The following is a 20,506-nucleotide window of genomic DNA, read 5'->3' as shown; positions in this document are numbered from 1 at the left end:
AGTGAGGTGGTAGTACTATCTGCTGATGATTGGGCTTAAATTTAGTTTTGCTTGTTGTTTAGATGAGGCATCCTGCACAGGGTTCTACTGGTGGTTGGGTGATGCTGGCTCTTGTATGCAGGTGGTTTCCTTTGTGTGAGTTCTTACTATCTGATACTTCCTAGGGTTAGTTCTCTGGTAGTCTAGGGTCTTGGAGTCAGTTCAGTTCAGTTCAGTCTCTCAGTCATGTCTGACTCTTTGTGACCCCATGAATCACAGCACGCCAGGCCTCCCTGTCCATCACCAATTCCCAGAGTTCACCCAAACCCATGTCCATCGAGTCGGTGATGCCATCCAACCATCTCGTCCTCTGTCCTCCCCTTCTCCTGCCCTCAATCCTTCCCAGCATTGGGGTCTTTTCAAATGAGTCAACTCTTTACATGAGGTGGCCAAAGTATTGGAGTTTCGGCTTCAACATCAGTCCTTCCAATGAACACCCAGGACTGATCTCTTTAGGATGGACTGGTTGGATCTCCTTGCAGTCCAAGGGACTCTCAAGAGTCTTCTCCAACACCACAGTTCAAAAGCATCAATTCTTTGGCACTCAGCTTTCTTCACAATCCAACTCTCACATCCATATATGACTACTGGAAAAACCATAGCCTTGACTAGATGGACCTTTGTTGGCAAAGTAATGTCTCTGCTTTTCAATATGCTATCTAGTTTGGCCATAACTCTCCCTCAAGAAGTGTCTTTTAATGTCATGGCTGCAATCACCATCTGCAGTGATTTTGGAGTTCCAAAAAATAAAGTATTGCACTATTTCCACTGTTTCCCCATCTATTTCCCATGAAGTGATGGGACCAGATGGACATCACTGGATGGTCAACACCGAAATCAGATTGATTATATTCTTTGCAGCCAAAGAGAAGCTCTATACAGTCAGCAAAAACAAGACCAGGAGCTGACTGTGGCTCAGATCATGAACTCCTTATTGCCAAATTCAGACTTAAATTGAAGAAAGTAGGGAAAACAACTAGACCATTCAGGTATGACCTAAATCAAATCCCTTATGATTACACAGTGGAAGTGAGAAATAGATTTAAGGGACTATATCTGATAGGGTGCCTGATGAACTATGGACAGAGGTTCATGACATTGTACAGGAGACAGGGATCAAGACCATCCCCATGGAAAAGAAATGCAAAAAGCAAAATGGCTGCCTGGGTAGGCCTTACAAATAGCTGTGAAAAGAAGAGAAGCAAAAAGCAAAGGAGAAAAGGAAAGATATTCCCTTAGAGTCAGTACTCCCACTCCAAAGGCTCAGGGCTTGATCTCTGGTCAGGAATGAAGATTCCACAAGTGGTTTGTTATGGCATTAAGTGAGATTAAAACAAATATTCAAAAATAAGAAACCAAAGATGAACCCCAGACAAATGGCAATTACAAAATCAGGCAAATAATAACTAAAATAATGGAATATACACATATACATATACACCTGTAAGCAAAGTCAAAACAGTCCAACAAATATAAAGTACAGTATATTGATCTGGTGAACAAAGGAAATCAAAAATTATATTTACCAGTTAAGAACAAAGCTAACTAAAGCACAAACTGGAAAACAAAACTAAAGCAAGGTGCCAAGTGGGGAATAAAGCAATGAAAACAAAACTAACAAATATGTTGAGAGGAAAGGAAAGAAAGAATAATTATGCAAAGTTAAATACACATAGCTGAAGATTTATATACATTAAAGGTTAACTGCAAGGGGAAGAGAACAGTAGTTAAGGCAAACAAAGGCATAAATGTAGAAAAAATATAATAGATTTAAAAATTAAAAATTATAAAAAAGAGGAAAAAAAAAAAAGGAAGAAGAAAAAAAAAAAGAAAACTCCACAGAACTGCAAAAGCCCAACGTAGAGGCAGAGGTTTATGACAACAATAAAAAGTGTGACTGAATATACACATATACACCCATAAGCAAAATCAAAACAGTTCAATAAAAATAAAGTATAATACATTGACCCGGCAAACAAAGGAAACCCAAAATTATATCTACCAGTTAACAACAAAACTAAATAAAGCACAAACTGGAAAACAAAACTAAAGCAAGGTGCCAAGTGGGGAATAAAGCAATGAAAACAAAACTAACAAATATGTTGAGAGGAAAGGAAAGAGAGAAAAGAAAGAAAGAATAGATATGCAAAGTTAAATAGAGGTAGATAAAGAAGATTTATCTACATTAAAGACTAACTGCAAGGGAAAAGAACAGAGGGAAAAGCAATCAGAGGAATAAATGTAGAAAAAATAATAGGTTTGAAAAATTAAAGTTGAAAAAAAAAAAAAGAAGGGGAACTCCACAGAACTGCAAAAGCCCAACATAAAGGCAGAGGTTTATAACAACAATAAAAAATTGTGACTGCAAAAAAAAAAAAGAAAAATAAAGCTCAAAAGCTTAATTAGATTTCATAGTGCCAATAAAATTGACAACTACAACAGGCAGGGGCTGGGTGTTTGTGTGGGGGAAGAATCCCAAAGAATCTACAGAACAAGTCAAAACATAAGAGTAATAAATGTTTTTCTTGAGTCACTGCTGTCAGAGTCCTTTCCCCTCACTGGGAGTCACAGTCCACCTCACCTCCCTAGGATGCCCTCCAACACTGTGCTGATCTCTGAACCTGCTGTGGGGGCAGCTCAGATTCTAAGCTCAGATTCTAATATGCTCCTACTCCTGTGCTCTTGCCTCCAATGTCCATAGTTATAAGAACTAGTGCATTTTCTTTTGTGGTAGCTCTCAATGTCCTTTTCTATATTCCATAGACACAGAATCTGCCTAATTGATCATGTGGATTTAATCTGCAGCTTGTACAACTGGTGGGAAGGTTTTGGGTCTTCTTCCTTAGCCACACTGCCCGTGGTTTTCAATTGTGGTTTTACTTTCACCTCTGCATGTGGGTTGTCCACTGGGGGTTGCTCCTGAGGCTGCCCTGGAGGGCTTGGGCTTGCCCCTGTGAGGGCCAGGTGTGGAGGTGGTGCAACTGCTTGGGTTGCAGGGGTTCTGGCAGCACCAGGTACTCAGGGGAGTTGGCAGCTAGGGAAGCAGGAAATATAGCGCTCTAGAAGGGTATGGCAACCAGTATTGACCAATATGCTCCAGTATTCTTGCCTGGAGAACTCCATCCCGCCCCACCCCCACAACAGATAAGCCTAGCAGGCCACAATCTACAGGACTGCAAAGAGTTGGACACGACCAAAGTGACCCTGTGGGCATAGACACAAGACATTTTTTGCCTGTGGCAGCTCTGCCCCAGTGAGAGTTGAGCATGAAGGTGGCACAGCTGCTTGGCTTGTGGGGACCAGGGTGGTACCAAGTGTGCAGGGACATGGACTGCCTCCACCACAGGAGTTATGGCCCTGTCAGAGTCTTTTTTTGAGCCTCTTGTAGCTGGCAGTCAGGAGGCCTCTTTGGCCAGTCTTTCTCTGTAGCTCTGCCTGTTCAGGCACTTGGAGGGCTCTCTTGCCTGGGGTCCTTCTCTGTTGTTTGGTGCATGAGACACATAGAAGGGGACCCCTGACTGCGGTCCTACTCTGTAGACCAGCGCATCAGGCACTTACAGGAGCACCGTTGGTGGGGTCCTACTCTGTAGTTCGGTGCGTCAGGCATTTGATAGGCCAGCCTCTCTACTGTTCAGCTGCTGATACTGGCGCATGGAGAGAGAAGCTACGGTGATGACTCCACCCTCTACACGTGACTCAGTAGTAATGTCTTGCTTCCATGGCTGCCTGGCTTTCCTCCACAGGCATTTACCACCACAATTTCCTCCCTCATATCCCCTCGATACATTTCTCCACAGTCAACAGCAGCCCTTGCCCTGGGATTGCTCCACAATCCCTACACTCCAGCTCCTAGCTGCTGCACCTTCCAGGGGACCTGCGTCCCTGTCTGGGGTATGTATGGCTGTGGCAAGGACTGTCTGATTCTCTTTCCATTTAGGCTGCCACAGATCAGCTGTTTCACTCTCAGCCTTAAATGTTTCTCCTCTGACTCAGACAATTGCCCTGCCTCAGTTCCCCCACCTGCCAAGGGCTGGTCCAGCCCTACTAATATTCTGGGTTTTCCCCCTAGTTCCTTTTGTGTGGTTCTATACATTCTTTTCCACTGGTCAGGTCCTCCTGTCCTCTCTCAGCTGGTGCTCTGCACGCACTTCTGTGTCTAAAGGTGTTTTCCTAATGTACCCATGGAGAGAGATGTACTCCACATCCACATAATCCTCTGCCATCTTCTGCCTTCCTTCTTTAACAGCATTGTTTGCTTTGTGGTTTGGATGTCACATATTTCAAAGAAATATTTGGGTTTCTCTGGATTATGCTTTAGCTTGGTTTAATACAAGCAAGTTTGTATTCATGTTTTTGGAATAAAATCCACAATATTCATATTTATACTCACACCTTTAAATTTTTTCTGTTTTTCTTTCTATAGTATTTTTCCATATTTTCCCTAATAGTTGTTCCATTTTCCAATTAGACAATAGTTGTTCTGTTTTCCAATTAGACACACCTTGGAGTACCTATAGGTTACCGTATCCAGAAGATATAATTCCTAGTGTAGAAGGCACCCTTGACTTACTGGGATGATGGTTCCTCCTGACTTCTCACATGCATCACCTGTTTTATCAGAAGTCACAGGGTTTTAGACCCACCGTCTCTGATATAGAGCAAAGATCAGACAGCAGCATGCCAGAGGAATATAATGATATATATGATTGTGTCTTCTAGGCCCTGGATACCATTTAGTCATATACAATAGGAGCTGCAAGTATGACCTCTGTAAGGAACTGGATAGGGAGTTTGGGGGTGGGGGGTTAGCTGCTTCCCTAAAGAACACCCTGAGAGCACAGTATATGGCCCATGGTCAATTTCAGGTAACACCAAGTGAAGAGTAAGTTCACTTATTTACAAATTGGCCCAAGTCTTTTCTTCCCCATATTTGAAGGGAAATACACTTGTGAATTTCTTCCCTCAGTGGCAAGGATCAAGTAGAAACTCTGTACATCAGGAGCTATCCTAGGGAGATAAAGGAGTGAGGGAAGAAGGGGTACTTTTCTAAAGGTTAATGGCAGGATTTATGTTAGGCTTTCTGAACTTGGAATGTCAGCACCAAGAAGAAGCAGGGATGAACTTCACCTCAAGATCCTGCTAGAATACTCTTGGAAAGCAGAGAAGCAATTGAATTCCTCGCCTTTTCACATCTCAGTACAGCATAAGGACACAGTCCCCAAGAAGTGAATTTAAAAAACCTAAAATGAAAATCTCATCAAGTCATTCTATCACCTTAAACCCTCAAAGACTTCTAACTGCCCTTATGATTAACAATAAAAATGGCAAGGTCAAAGAAAGCCCTAGTTGCCAAGAGTGGGGACTACTCTTACTTGTGTGTGGGCTTCTCACTGCTGCAGCTTCTCTTGTTGTGGAGTACTGGCTCCAAGGTGCTCAGGCTTCAGCAGTAGTGGCACGTGGTCTCAGTAGTTTTGGCTCCCAGGCTTTAGCGCACAGGCTCAATAGTTGGTGCACAGGCTTAGTTGCTCTGCAGCATGTGGGATCTTCCTAGATCAGGGATCAAACTTGTGTCTTTTGCACTGACAGGTGGACTCTAACACTGAGCCACCAGGAAGCCCCTGGTGGCTAATCTTAACCACTGAACCACCAGGGAAGCTCCTATAAAATGCAATTAGTCAAAAGCCCTGGTGGTACTAAATAGCATGAGATGCATCTTCGTGCAACACTACAAACAGGGCATCACTGGGATCTACCAAGTGGAACTATCGTTAATGACATAACAATTATGACGATGCTGATGACAGTGACATCACAATCATTTCCTAAGCACCAGCCCTTTCTAATTCTAGGAGAACAATGCTTTTCTTTTATAGATAAGGAAAATAAGACTTGTAATTTGCTGAAGTTCACTCAGTAAATAAGGGCAAGTATAGAATTTTAATCCAGTCATCCATGTGGTTCTAAGTGTGGTCAGTTCAGTTCAGTTCAGTTCAGTAGCTCAGTAGTGTCCAGCTCTTTGCGACCCCATGAATCACAGCATGCCAGGCCTCCCTGTCCATCACCAACTCCCGGAGTTGACTCAAACTCATGTCCATCGAGTCAGTGATGCCATCCAGCCATCTCATCCTCTGTCGTCCCCTTCTCCACCTGCCCCCAATCCCTCCCAGCATCAGAGTCTTTTCCAATGAGTCAACTCTTCGCGTGAGGTGGCCAAAGTACTGGAGTTTCAGCTTTAGCATCATTCCTTCCAAAGAAATCCCAGGGCTGATCTCCTTCAGAATGGACTGGTTGGATCTCCTTGCAGTCCAAGGGACTCTCAAGAGTCTTCTCCAACACCACAGTTCAAAAGCATCAATTCTTCAGCGCTCAGCCTTCTTCACAGTCCAACTCTCACATCCATACATGACCACTGGAAAACCATAGCCTTGGTTAGATGGACCTTTGTTGGCTAAGTAACGTCTCTGCTTTTCAATATGCTGTCTAGGTTGGTCATAATTTCCTTCCAAGGAGTAAGCGTCTTTTAATTTCATGGCTGCAGTCACCATCTGCAGAGATTTTGGAGCCCCAAAAAATAAAGTCTGACACTATTTAACCTGTTTCCTCATCTATTTGCCATGAAGTGATGGGACCAGATGCCATGATCTTCGTTTTCTGAATGCTGAGTTTTAAGCCAACTTTTTCACTCTCCTCTTTCACTTTCATCAAGAGGCTTTTTAGTTCCTCTTCACTTTCTGCCATAAGGGTGGTGTCATCTGCATATCTGAGGTTATTGATATTTCTCCCTGAAATCTTGATTCCAGCTTGTGCTTCTTCCAACCCAGGATTTCTCATGATGTACTCTGCATAGAAGTTAAATAAGCAGGGTGACAATATATAGCCTTGACGTACCCTTTTCCTATTTGGAACCAGTCTGTTGTTCCATGTCCAGTTCTAACTGTTGCTTCCTGACCTGCATGCAGATTTCTCAAGAGGCAGGTCAGGTGGTCTGGTATTGCCATTCTTTCAGAATTTTCCACAGTTTATTGTGATCCACATAGTCAAAGGCTTTGGCATAGTCAATAAAGCAGAAATAGATGTTTTTCTGAAACTCTCTTGCTTTTTCCATGATCCAGTGGATGTTGGCAATTTGATCTCTGGTTCCTCTGCCTTTTCTAAAAGCAGCTGGAACATTTGGAAGTTCATGGTTTACGTATTGCTGAAGCCTGGCTTGGAGAATTTGGAGCATTACTTTACTAGCGTGTGAGATGAGTGTAATTGTGTGTTACTTTGAACATTCTTTGGCATTGCCTTTCTTTGGGATTGGAATGAAAACTGACCTTTTCCAGTCCTGTGACCACTGCTGAGTTTTCCAAATTTGCTGGTATATTGGGTGCAGCACTTTCACAGCATCATCTTTCAGGATTTGAAATAGCTCAACTGGAATTCTGTCACCTCCACTATCTTTGTTCGTAGTGATGCTTTCTAAGGCCCACTTGACTTCATATTCCAGGATGTCTGGCTCTAGGTCAGTGATCACACCATCGTGATTATCTGAGTCGTGAAGATCTTTTTGTACAGTTCTTCTGTGTATTCTTGCCACCTCTTCTTAATATCTTCTGCTTCTGTTAGGTCCATATCATTTCTGTCCTTTATCGAGCCCATCTTTACATGAAATGTTCCCTTGGTATCTCTAATTTTCTTGAAGAGATCCCTAGTCTTTCCCATTCTGTTGTTTTCCTCTATTTCTTTGCATTGATCGCTGAGGAAGGCTTTCTTATCTCTTCTTGCTATTCTTTGGAACTCTGCATTCAGATGCTTATCTTTCCTTTTCACCTTTGCCTTTTGCTTCTCTTCTTTTCACAGCTATTTGTAAGGCCTCTCAGACAGCTATTTTGCTTTTTTGCATTTCTTTTCCATGGGGATGGTCTTGATCCCTGTCTCCTCTACTATGTCACGAACCTCAGTCCATAGTTCATCAGGCACTCTATCTATCAGATCTAGTCCCTTAAATCTATTTCTCACTTCCATGTATAATCATAAGGGATTTGATTTAGGTCATAGCTGAATGGTCTAGTGGTTTTCCCTACTTTCTTCAATTTAAGTCTGAATTTGGCAATAAGGAGTTCATGATCTGAGCCACAGTCAGCTCCTGGTCTTGTTTTTGCTGACTGTATAGAGCTTCTCCATCTTTGGCTGCAAAGAATATAATCAATCTGATGTTGGTGTTCACCATCTGATGATGTCCATGTGTATAGTCTTCTCTTGTGTTGTTGGAAGAGGGTGTTTGCTATGATCAGTGCATTTTCTTGGCAAAACTCTATTAGTCTTTGCCCTGCTTCATTCTGTATTCCAAGGCCAAATTTGCCTGTTACTCCAGGTGTTTCTTGACTTCCTACTTTTGCATTCCAGTCCCCTATAATGAAAAGGACATCTTTTTTGGGTGTTAGTTCTAAAAGGTCTTGTAGGTCTTCATAGAACCGTTCAACTTCAGCTTCTTCAGCATTACTGGTTGGGGCATAGACTTGGATTATTGTGATAATGAATGGTTTGCCTTGGAAATGAACAGAGATCATTCTGTCGTTTTTGAGATTGCATCCAAGTACTGCATTTCAGACTCTTTCATTGACCATGATGGCTACTCCATGTCTTCTGAGGGATTCCTGCCCACAGTAGTAGATATAATGGTCATCTGAGTTAAATTCACCCATTTCAGTCCATTTGAGTTCGCTGATTCCTAGAATGTCGACATTCACCCTTGCCGTCTCTTGTTTGACCACTTCCAATTTGCGTTGATTCATGGACCTGACATTCCAGATTCCTATGTGATATTGCTCTTTATAGCATTAGACCTTGCTTCTATCACCAGTCACATCCACAAGTGGGTATTGTTTTTGCTTTGGCTCCATCCCTTCATTCTTTCTGGAGTTATTTCTCCACTGATTTCCAGTAGCATATTGGGCACCTACTGACCTGGGGAGTTTCTCTTTCAGTATCCTATCATTCTGTCTTTTCATACTGTTCATGGGGTTCTCAAGGCAAGAATACTGAAGTGGTTTGCCATTCCCTTCTCCAGTGGACCACATTCTGTCAGACCTCTCCACCATGACTCGCCTGTCTTGGCCCCACAGGCATGGCTTAGTTTCATTGAGTCAGATAAGGCTGTGGTCCTAGTGTGATTAGATTGACTAGTTTTCTGTGAGTATGGTTTCAGTGTATCTGCCTTCTGATGCCCTCTTGCAACACCTACCGTGTTACTTGGGGTTCTCTTACCTTGGACATGGGGTATCTCTTCACGGCTGCTCCAGCAAAGTGCAGCTGCTGCTCCTTACCTTGGATGAGGTACCACCGCCCCTTCTGACCTTGAACGTGAAATAGCTCCTCTAGGCCCTCCTGTGCCCGCGCAGCCACCGCTTGTTGGAGGTGGGGAGGTCCTCCCGGCTGCCGCCCCTGGCTTCAGGCGTGGGGTAGCTCCTCCCAGCCGCCAGACATGACCTTGGATGTGGGGTTTAGTGCGGGCGGCTAAGTGTGGTCAAAGAACCACAAACCTCAGGTTTACCTGTGTTTATTTAAAATGCAGGCTTCTGATACATACCCTACAAAGACTGAAATTAGAATCTCTCTGAGTGGGGTCCATTAAGTTTCCCCTTAATGCACTTTCGTATTTCAGAACGGTCACCAAACTGCACTCTTTCCATAAATTGTCTCAAAGCTATTGCCTCAGTTCGTTAAGATCTCTCTGCTTGCCATATCCTTAAAAATGGACCTATGACCACTCTGAAAGGGATAATCTCCCCTTATTTTAGCTTCTAGAACCCATATGTAACCCCAATTGGTCTGATAAGAATAATGAACTGGGAAGAACAAAACAAACTGGTGGATTTTCACATACATGTGTGTGAATACATATTCATAAATAAATATCTTCTTTAACTTCTTAGTTTGAAGTAATTATAGATTCACAAAAGGTTGCAAAAGAAATGTTCAGGGAGCATCAGTGCATATTTTACCCAGGCTCCCCCAGTGTTAACATTTTGTGTAACTATAGTACTATATCGGAGAAGGCAATGGCACCCCACTCCAGTACTCTTGCCTTGAGAATCCCATGGACAGAGGAGCCTGGTGGGCTGCCGTCTCTGGGGTCGCACAGAGTCGGACATGACTGAAGTGACTTAGCATAGCATAGCATAGCATAGTACTATACCAAAATTATGTGGTTGACATTAATCAAATATATGAACTTGTTAGTGTGTGGGGAGGTGGGGGGGGAGGGGTCTATGCAGTTTTGTCACATGTGTAGCTTCCTGTAACTGACACTACAATCAAGACAAAATCATCCCAAAGCTCCATCGTGTTACACCTTTGTAGCCGTATGCCCTCCCATCCTTCACTCCTGGAAAGCACTAATTGTTTATCTACAATTGTGTTCTTTTAAGGATATTATATAAATGGAATCATAAAGTATGTAGCCTTTTGTAATTGCCTTTTTTTACTCAGCACAATTTTCTTGAGGTTTATCCAAGACATACTGAGTTGCTGTATCTATTTATTAATAGTTCATTTCTTCTTATTTCTGAGTAGTATTTTGTGATTAGATAAAATGTAGTTTGTTTAATCATTTATTCATTTAAAGACATTTGGGTAGTTTTCAGTTTGGGACTGAATAAAACTGCTGTGAACATTCATGTACAATTTCTTTATAAACATAGTTTTAATTTCTTGGGGATAAATATTCACAATTGTAATCATGGAGTCGTACAGTAAGTCAATTTTTAGTTTTAAGGGGAACTGCCAAACTGTTCTCTAGAGCAATGGTACCATTTTACATTCCCATCAACAATACGTAAGTAATCCAGTTTCTCTTCCTCCCTGCCAATATTCAGTGTTATCACAATTGTGTTATCTGTATTATATGCAGATGTATTATTTCTTCCTTTCCAGTCTACATGCCTTTTCTTTCTTTTTCTTGCCTATTTCTCTGGGTAGAGTTTCCAGTACTACATTCAAGTAATCTACAGGAAAGTAAGAAGAGAGAAACAGAGGAACAAGAAGGAGAAAACAGACAGTAGTGGGAGCCCTAACACATCAGTAATCACTGTAACTGTAGATGGTTTGAATACACTAATTAAAAGACAGATTTATTTGTCTGTATCAATGAAAAGTGAATGAATAAAAAATTATGACCAAATTATGCTATCCATAAGAAACTCACTTCATACATAACATGAGCAGGTTAAAAGCAAAAGGATGAGAAAAGGATAGATGCAAATTATTATTGCAAAAAATTGTGCATATACTGATTTTTTTTTATAAATGCAGGAATGGTTATACTGGTATAAGACAATGTAGACCTCAGGGCTCAGAAAATTATAAGAGACAGAGAGGACATTTACATAATGATTAAAAGGTTGATCCAGTAAGAATACATAGCAATGCTAAGTATGGATATAACAAACAATAGAGTTGCAAAAAAAAAAAAAAAAAAAACTGAAGCAAAAACTGATAGAGCTAAAAAGATAAATAGGCAAAATTTTAATTATTCTTGGAGACTTCTATACCTTACCTTCAGCAATTAGCAGAAGTATTAAACAGAAAATTAGTGTGCATGCTCAGTCACAGGCGACTCTTTGCAACTCTATGCATTGTACCCCACCAGGCCCCTCTCTTCATGGAATTTTCCCAGCACGAATACTGGATTGGGTTACCATTTCCTCCTTCAGGGGATCTTCCCAGCCCAGGATCAAACCTGTGTCCCCTACATTGTAGGTGAATATTTCACCATTGAGCCACCAGGGAAGCCCAAGAAAATCAGCAAGCATATACAATTTAACAACACCATATTTTGTCTGTATCTAACTGACAAAAATGTTGAATAGAATAGTCTTCCTAACAATGTAATATACCTCTTTTCAAGAATATACATTCATGGAATATTCTCCAAGACAAACCACATCCTAAGTCACAAAACAACTCTTAAACTTAAGAGAATTTAAATCACATGGCTATTTTTTTGACCAAAATAGAATCAAACTGGAAATCAATAACAGAAAAACAATAGGAAAATCTTCAAACATGTGAAAATTAAGGATCTTCTAAATCCTCCCCTAAGACTCTTTGCTTATATCACTTCAGTAGATTGTTGATAATAAAAATTGTCCTGTCCATCACTTACCCGTGTATTTGTCTTTCAAGATCTAAGGAAAAGAAGTAAAATAAATGAAAGCACAGAAAAGTGAAATTACATCTCCAACTTAAAAACCTTATTCCGACCATCTCATTTTATGGAAACTGGAGGCCACTTATGAACCCAGAGCTTTAGCCTATGCCTGAGTTATGCCTGCAATTCATAAGTAATGTAGGATCTTCAACTTATTCAACTGAGACTTTAGGCATCAAAGGTAAACCTGCCCTTTCCCTTGGCTATCTACTACTTCCTGACGACACACAACTTTAGGGTGCGTAAGTAAGGGAGAAATGGGTCCAATGGGCAGCAGTGTGATGATCTACAATCAAGTGTAATTTTATCAGAAAATTGCATCTTGCCCTTTTTCAGAGTCAAGGAGTAATGCATGAATCTAGCAGAAATGATTCACTCTTACTCCTTGAAGGACTGGGCCTGGTTAGTCAAGACTTCAATCTGATTCATTCAAAGCTAAGGACCTGTAAGTGACTTTCATCAAAATGCTGATGGCCAGAAAAAGAGCGCAGACAGCAATGCCCTTTTCACTCGGGTCTCAGAACTCAAGGAGAGGAGCCTCAGAAAACAAGACTGCGGTGTTACAGAGGTAGGACTTGAATTGTTTTGCCAACTGCAGGGCAGGTAGGACTTGAATTGTTCATTCCTGCCTAGACTGAGAGGGTCTGAGCCTCTAACTTTGGCTTCTCTAATCAGGCTTCATGTACCATTGGCTCCTGTGTGGAAGACAGCTACCTGGTTCTAGCTAATGGTTATGTTTTGATGGAAAACTTAGCTCCCTTCTGTTGTTTAATCCCTTTCAATGACTCCTGATACCCTTGGAGTAAAGTTGAAATTATGTCCTGTGACCTGCAGGTAAGCCCTCATGAACTGCCCTCTGTACTGTGTACCTTCAGCTTCGTCTCTCACCAGCTTTCTCCCCTGTTCTAAATGAGCCTCTGTCACGGCCTCTACTCCATCATGTTCTCTCTCATTCTTGGGCCTTTGACTATTCTATTCTGTTCTTTCTATTTAACACACACTCCAGCCTCTCCACCTGGGTGATTCTTACTCATATTTTGGGTCTCGTTTAAATGTGACTTCTTTACTGGACCCCACATAGATACATACACAGCAGCCTGTACTTTCCCCTCTTTGAGCCCCTCTCCACTTTGTATTTATCACTTTCTTAATTGTGTCTCTCCCTGATGCACTATGTGCTCCACATAGACAGGAACCACATTTAGCTTGTTCATCATTTATGTTCTCATACACTGCCTAGTACATGATAGGTACTTAATAATTACTTGTTGGGTAAAGAGAGAAATTAATAACCAAAAGAAGAAAACATAAAAGTATTATTTGGGGGTGTTAAAGTTGCCTCCTTAAGAGTGTTGACTGGCAAGGGATAAGAAGGAATTCTATGGTAGGAAGGAAAAATTCTATCTTGAAAATGATATGTGAATTTGTCAAAACTCTTCAAATTATACACTTAAGTTCTATGCATTTCACTGTATGTAAATTTTACATTAACAATTTTTTAAAAAGAAGAAAAATAAATTTGCCTCCTTTATGAGCACAAGGCCCATTGAAAGGTACTAGGCATTACAATCAGGGCATGACCTCTGGTTCCAAACTATGAATTCAAATTAAAACTGTCTGTAGAACTTTTTCGAGATACCAGATTTTTTTCACATGCCAACTAAGTGTGCTTCAATAAACATTTGGTGGATTAATATATAAACAATCATCAGAGAAGGATATTTTTCTCTGCAAAAAATCACTACAGCTTTTTTTTTTTTTCCACTCACTACGTCATTGCCCAGCAATGACTCTTTCATGCTTTTCCACTTATTTTGCTAAGAAATATAAGAAGAAGTGAAATATGAGACCATAGTTCTGGATTTTAAAAACATGATAATAGGCAACAACTTAACTTTCTTGGACCTCAGAGTCTTTATCAAATGAAGGTGGCAGACCGTGCTCTGTACACCTCAAGATAAACAGGTGAGTATAAAAATATTTTTGTAAACACTAAAGCACAAGAGAAGAGAAGTTCATTTTTATTATGCTAAAACTCAAACTCAAGATCATAAATTCATGTTCTTTACTTTCTCCATATCAACCCAGGAGAGAGAGAGAGCAAAGTTCAGACATGAATATGACTAGAAAAGAACAGATCAAAGACAGAAAACAGATGCTTAAAACTCCATCCAGAATGCATCATGTTCTGATAGACTCCTGTCCTGGATTTCTCTATCATCTACTATCTGTGTGTCTTCCAGTATTCAATAGCAGCAACTGGCAAACTTTTCTGTAAAAGATCAGGTAATAAATGTTTTAGATTTTGAGGGCCATGTGGTCTCTTTAACAACTACTCAACTCTGCAACAAGGCAGCATAGAAGACATGTAAACACATAACTGTGCCTATGTGCTAATAAAACTTTATTTATAAAAACAGACAGTGAACAACATTATTTTTGTGAGCCAGAATTTGCTGATCCCCGTTCTAGAGAGATCCTGAAAGAGCAATCTCTCTGTTACAGGTTGAGTTTCCTTGGAAGTAGATTCTGACATAGAAATTGGCCTGTAAGGGGTTTAGTAAGATGAGTTCTCATTGGTCGACACCTTTGGAAAGGCGGGAAGCAAGACTGGACAAAGCAGGAAGCTCAGTGTGATGCGTTCCCAATAAAAGTCTCAGTTGGTGACGCTTCAGAGTTGTACCGGGTTGTGAGTAGGGGACAAACCTTTATATATACCCCATACCTTCTGGTCTTTGGTTAGGGTCTCTCCCAAGAAGGGGGCACGACCCTGGGCAAGGAGGAGCTTTTCAACTGGGAAATTCCTATAAGAACTGGCAGTCTGCAGAGCTCCCAACAGCTGTAGGAAGATGCCCTTCATTCCTGAAGGAAAATCAGGACCATCTACCATACTCTCCCTTGAGATTTAGTTCTCTATTCAAAAAGCTACTATTTGTTTCAGGTCAATGTTCCATCTGCATAAAATGCTTATTTTAAAAGTTTCTAACATCACAGCACCCAGATTTTTAAAATCTTAGCATATCCCCCAACATTTTCTCTGGAAGAACATGGGGAAAGTCAGATCACTCTGGTTAATTGCTTTCTCATGTTGCATCCCAAACTCCAATCCCTGGTGGACAAGAACGGCAATATGGCTAGGGGTCATGTCCAAAACTTTTTTAAGACATTGCTTAAAGGTCCGTCTAGTCAAGGCTATGGTTTTTCCTGTGGTTATGTATGGATATGAGAGTTGGACTGTGAAGAAAGCTGAGTGCCAAAGAATTGATGCTTTTGAACTGTGGTGTTAGAGAAGACTCTTGAGAGTCCCCTGGACTGCAAGGAGATCCAACCAGTCCATTCTGAAGGAGATCGGCCCTGGGATTTCTTTGGAAGGAATGATGCTAAAGCTGAAACTCCAGTACTTTGGCCACCTCATGTGAAGAGTTGACTCATGGAAAAGACTGATGCTGGGAGGGATTGGGGGCAGGAGGAGAAGGGGACGGCAGAGGATGAGATGGCTGGATGGCATCACTGACTCAGTGGACGTGAGTCTGAGTGAACTCCAGGAGTTGGTGATGGACAGGGAGGCCTGGCGTGCTGCGATTCATGGGGTCGCAAAGAGTCGGACACGACTGAGCAACTGAACTGAACTGAAAGTTCACTCCAAATAAGGCAAGTTTTTGGTGACTATGTGCCATTAGTGTAAGCTCTATTGGTAACAAGCTTGTCTCCCAAATGCCATTTTAAAGAAAGAGAATGGGGGGAAATCCCAGGAAAGGAAAATCATTACAGAAGGTCATCCAACACTAAAAACTTAAGAAATGTGCTTTACTGGATTTAGTGTATTCAGTCATATCCAAATGTTTCTGTTATAAAGTGGATTGAGGTATGTTAAGAGTCAAGTTAAGTTATTTCTAGGATGTTTTCCAAGTGTAAGATTCCCAAGGATCCAATAGGTTCTTTAACATTTTACAAATTTTAGTTTCACTCATGACTTTAAAGAAGAATGTTTAAGCTGACCTTTGTCAATAAATCAGTGCATGGCTTTGTAATCAAAATGTATTCTGAGTGGTTTCACAACAAGAACTGTGTCTGACTGACAGAAGAAGGAACTACAGGGTATCCTATTTCCCTTATGTCCCCAAGAAATCAATCTAGGTGTGAAGACAGCCTCAGGGTTTTGAGGTCCATTCTTATCAGGATGAGACCGGAATGCCTGGATTTTCTGGTGGTTAAGAAGAATCAGAGAGCTGGCTTTGCACAACCTTGGACTTGAATGCTCCCTTCTGGGCTTTATTTCCCCAGTGACAAATGAGGGAAAGGATTCAAATGAACTTTAGGCTTCCTCTCAGCCCTTACACTTCATGACTTAAAAGTGAACTAGGTCTAGTAACTTGCCTTCCGTCTGTGCCCCCAGAGAACTAAATCAAAGAGAAACTATCAAAGGAATACACAAGCAAAGATGTAATTCGTCTTTGGATAGACATAAAGTTACTGCTGAGAGAACAATTTCCTGTGTTCTTCATAAGTGTCTCTCCAGGGGAGCCAGGTTTTCATTTCATTAAGGCTTTGGGTCAGATACAGACAATAGAGAAGTTCTTCCTAGTTAACTCAGGCTGTGGCCTGCTTCACAAAAGCCCTTGAAAAGAATACAGACCCTGAGCTCTCTGCAAAGTTTACAGTCTCATCTAGAGTTAAATAAATGAACTAAGTTAGTGATTTGTAAAACATGTGTGCTAGCATGCAGATAAAGATGGAAACAAAACTACTTACAGATAAATTATTAAGCCAGAAAATCTGTAATGGTCAGAGAAACAATACTTTGAAATTACTTAAGCCCAGCATTATATTGGCTAAAAGGCTGTTAGCCAGTATCTAGGGGCACAATACCTCATGCTTCAAATAATGTACTGGCTTGGCCAAAAAGCTCATTCAGGTTTTCCTATAACATCTTGTGGAAAAACTGAATGAACTTGTTGCCAGCCTGATAGTTGGATCTTCCTGTCAGTCTGAGGTTTCTAATTGAGCATCAATCAATTTGAATTTCTACCACTGAGACACCGAAATGTGTGTAGGCATATCAGAGGAAAGAAACCTTGATAGATTGTACAGATTAGTTCTCCTTCTCCACGTAAGGGTCCATGAGGGAACCATCTATGATTGGTAGAGTGCTGCCTGGGATCATCTTTATCATCTGCTGACATGCAAAAATGAAAATCACCTTAGAAATACAGTTGAGAAAGAAAAGACAAGTGGGAAAAGTATCAGGATATAGCCAGGATGCACATTACAGTCTTCTGTTTATTTTGATTGAATGGTTTGTGTCTTCAGGCAATCTCATTATCCTCCCCAGAGCAGAAGTGTTGAATGAAGGCACAAACCTCATTAACCTTTGAATGTAGAAATCAATAATCTGCAATAAATTTAAGCTAATTTGTTGCCAATAAATCTCCCCAAAGGCTGTGTTTTGCAACTAGGGATATTGGAGGGTATGGCAAGAATTTCATTTCAGCATCAAGATGGTATCTGGGGTTTACCTTGTTGGTTTTTTGGATCTTCTAACGTGAAACAATTTATTGACATTTACATAGAACATGATTCTCCAGTGGGGTTAATTATCTGTTTTTTCAGTTGAAAACATAACGGGACCTTTTCTCTTTCCATGACTCTAATAAATGACACAAACAAAGAAAAACAGGCAGGCATTCACCTGGCAGTTCTTTCTCACATACCTGCCCTGAAAATGGAACAGAGCCCATACTGAGGAGCTGGGTGAAGGTTCTTTGAACGCAAAACTGGCTTTACTCAGTGACTAGCACACAGTAGCACCTAAATATTTGTTGAAAGAGTAAATTATGGCTCTGACCTTTGAGAATCCATCTTTGCTTGCTAAGTTTACATATTTATTGTGTATGTGTGTGTTGTACCAATGTATATACATGTGTGTGTGTGTATATATGTATGTATATACATGTGTAGATATACACTTCTACTACGTATACACATACATATATAAAAAATATCTGAGCAAGAGTGGGATACTGACCTATTTGTCTTGCAAAAGAAAAATGAATGGGACAATAAAATATTAACCAGTTATGGAGGAGCGATTGGGAAACAGGTGACAGGAAACCCAAAGGACCATGAAGCTGTGTTACAGAGAAAACTTCATGAGGGCAGCCTCTCTGTATAGTCATCACTAGGCTCTAGTGCCTGAAACAGAGTCTAGAATACAGCAGGTATTTGACAAGTGTTTGATAGTTGGATGCATGCATGCATGCATGGGTAAGTGAGAGAAATTCGTATTATGAGTAGGAGAAGTAGGAGGTCCATTTTGAGTTTTCTGTGAATGGTTTACATGGACAGTGGAGAATATGTGTAGACTAAAGCAACAGGATCCCCTCTGGTCACACATAACAGGGGACTAGCATTCAAATGACTTTGGAACAAGTTTTTGGATAGGAGAAGACTTTTGCCTCCATTCTCAAGGCTCTGACCACTAAAAGTATAGCACTTCCATTCATACAGAGGTAAAAAGTTGCAGGAGAGAAAATAACATTTGCCTTTGTTGGAGGTTTATAAGAACTCTATGGCCAGACCTGTGTGGACAGCTCACAGAACAAAGGACACTGGAACCAAGAAGTTTGCAACAACCAACTACACTGTTCCCCCTTATGTATAAAAGAAGCCTGGATTCTTCCTCAGGGAGATGGTTTTTTGGAGCCCTAGTCCCACTATCCTCTCAAGTTGATGGCTTTCTGAATGAAGTCACTGTTTCTTGCCCCAACAACTTGTTTCTTGATTTATCGGCCTATTGTGCAGTGAGCAGTACAAGCTTGGACTTGGTAACATACAGATCTCAGAAGAGCATTGACCCTCTGACAATCAGACTCAGTACTGAAGTGCTCCCAAGAGAAGAAGTCACCCCACTGCTTTAACATCAAAGTGGGCGCTAATTTCACACTCTAATGCAATGGCTCCAGTTCAGGTTTAGTAGCAATCATTCAATCAGAGACTGCTGACCCTGCTGGTTCTCTGCTACCCCCACACTAGAGATCCTGTGCACCAGGCTTTTCTACTTAATGAGTTGAAATTCTTTTCCTAAGTGAGGGAAAGAGAAATGGTAAAAGCGGGACTTCCCTTGTGGTCCAGTGGTTAAGAAACCACCTTGCAAAGCAGGGGACATGGGTTCTGTCCCTGGTCGGGGAACTAAGAACCCAAATACTGTGGAGCAACTAAGCCTGCGCACCACAACTAGAAAGTACATACACCTCAACAAAAGATCCCACATGATTCAGTGGAGAAGCTGCAACTAAGACCCAATGCAGCCAAACAAATAATTTTTTTTTTAATTAAAGAAAAAAGAAATGGTAAAAGTTATTGTAGAAGCTTCACATTTCTACCAAGTGTTAGGCCATTGTTCAAGCTGACCTGTTTAAGAAAGACTTTAAAAGGATACCCTTCAAAAGGGTCATCCCCAGGCCAACTCCATTGACATTATCTGGATGGCAGTTAGCAATTCAGATTCCTGGCCCTGCCACCAGTGATTCAGGTCATAGATCTGAGATAGGTTCAAAGAGTCTGCATTAACAAGAACCCTAGACAACTCACTAGCTCCCTGAAGCTAGAGATCTGTGACTCAAAAATAAATCTGTCCCTCCTCCTCCATGAGTCTCACAGTGACGGTGGAATAGATGGTAGCATAGTTAAGAAAAAGTTCTGAGTCAGTACACATGTGTTGCCTATCTGTTGTGTGACAGGCAATGGGTAAGCTGTGTGCCCTGGTATGAGGCTGTCTGAGCTCAAAGCCCAGCTCTGCCACTTACTCGCTGTGTGACTTCAGCAAGTTAATTAGCCTCCCCACACTTTAGTTTCCTATTTGTCAAATGAGAGTGGTAACCACAGCACCTCTCATTTGAGGGTTAAGACAGAGCCAGGCTCATGGTAAGTGCCCACTAAGATTTAGTATTATTATTCTATGTCACAGGAACTGGGGATAATCTATAGAAAAAGAGACAGATACCTGTCTTCTTGATGTTTCAAAATTAACAGGAAATGCAAGCATAAAATACAATCTCTTAACAATGCATTAACTAAATATAAGTGTGAGAATCCTTGAGGGAGAATTACTTGGGGTTATTAGCATATACAAGACCTTGGTCCTAACTGGGATCCATAAGGATTGCATTACCTGAGGCAGGAAATTATTTGGTAAAAGCCATGAGTAGCAAGAACCAGGTTCTGTGAGTCTCAGCATTTTACTCTTTGACCTTTAAAGATCTGGTAAGACAGTCC

This window comes from Bos mutus, chromosome 7, assembly GCF_027580195.1.
Source record: "Bos mutus isolate GX-2022 chromosome 7, NWIPB_WYAK_1.1, whole genome shotgun sequence".
NCBI lineage: Eukaryota > Metazoa > Chordata > Mammalia > Artiodactyla > Bovidae > Bos > Bos mutus.
Note: the sequence above shows the minus strand (reverse complement) of the source record.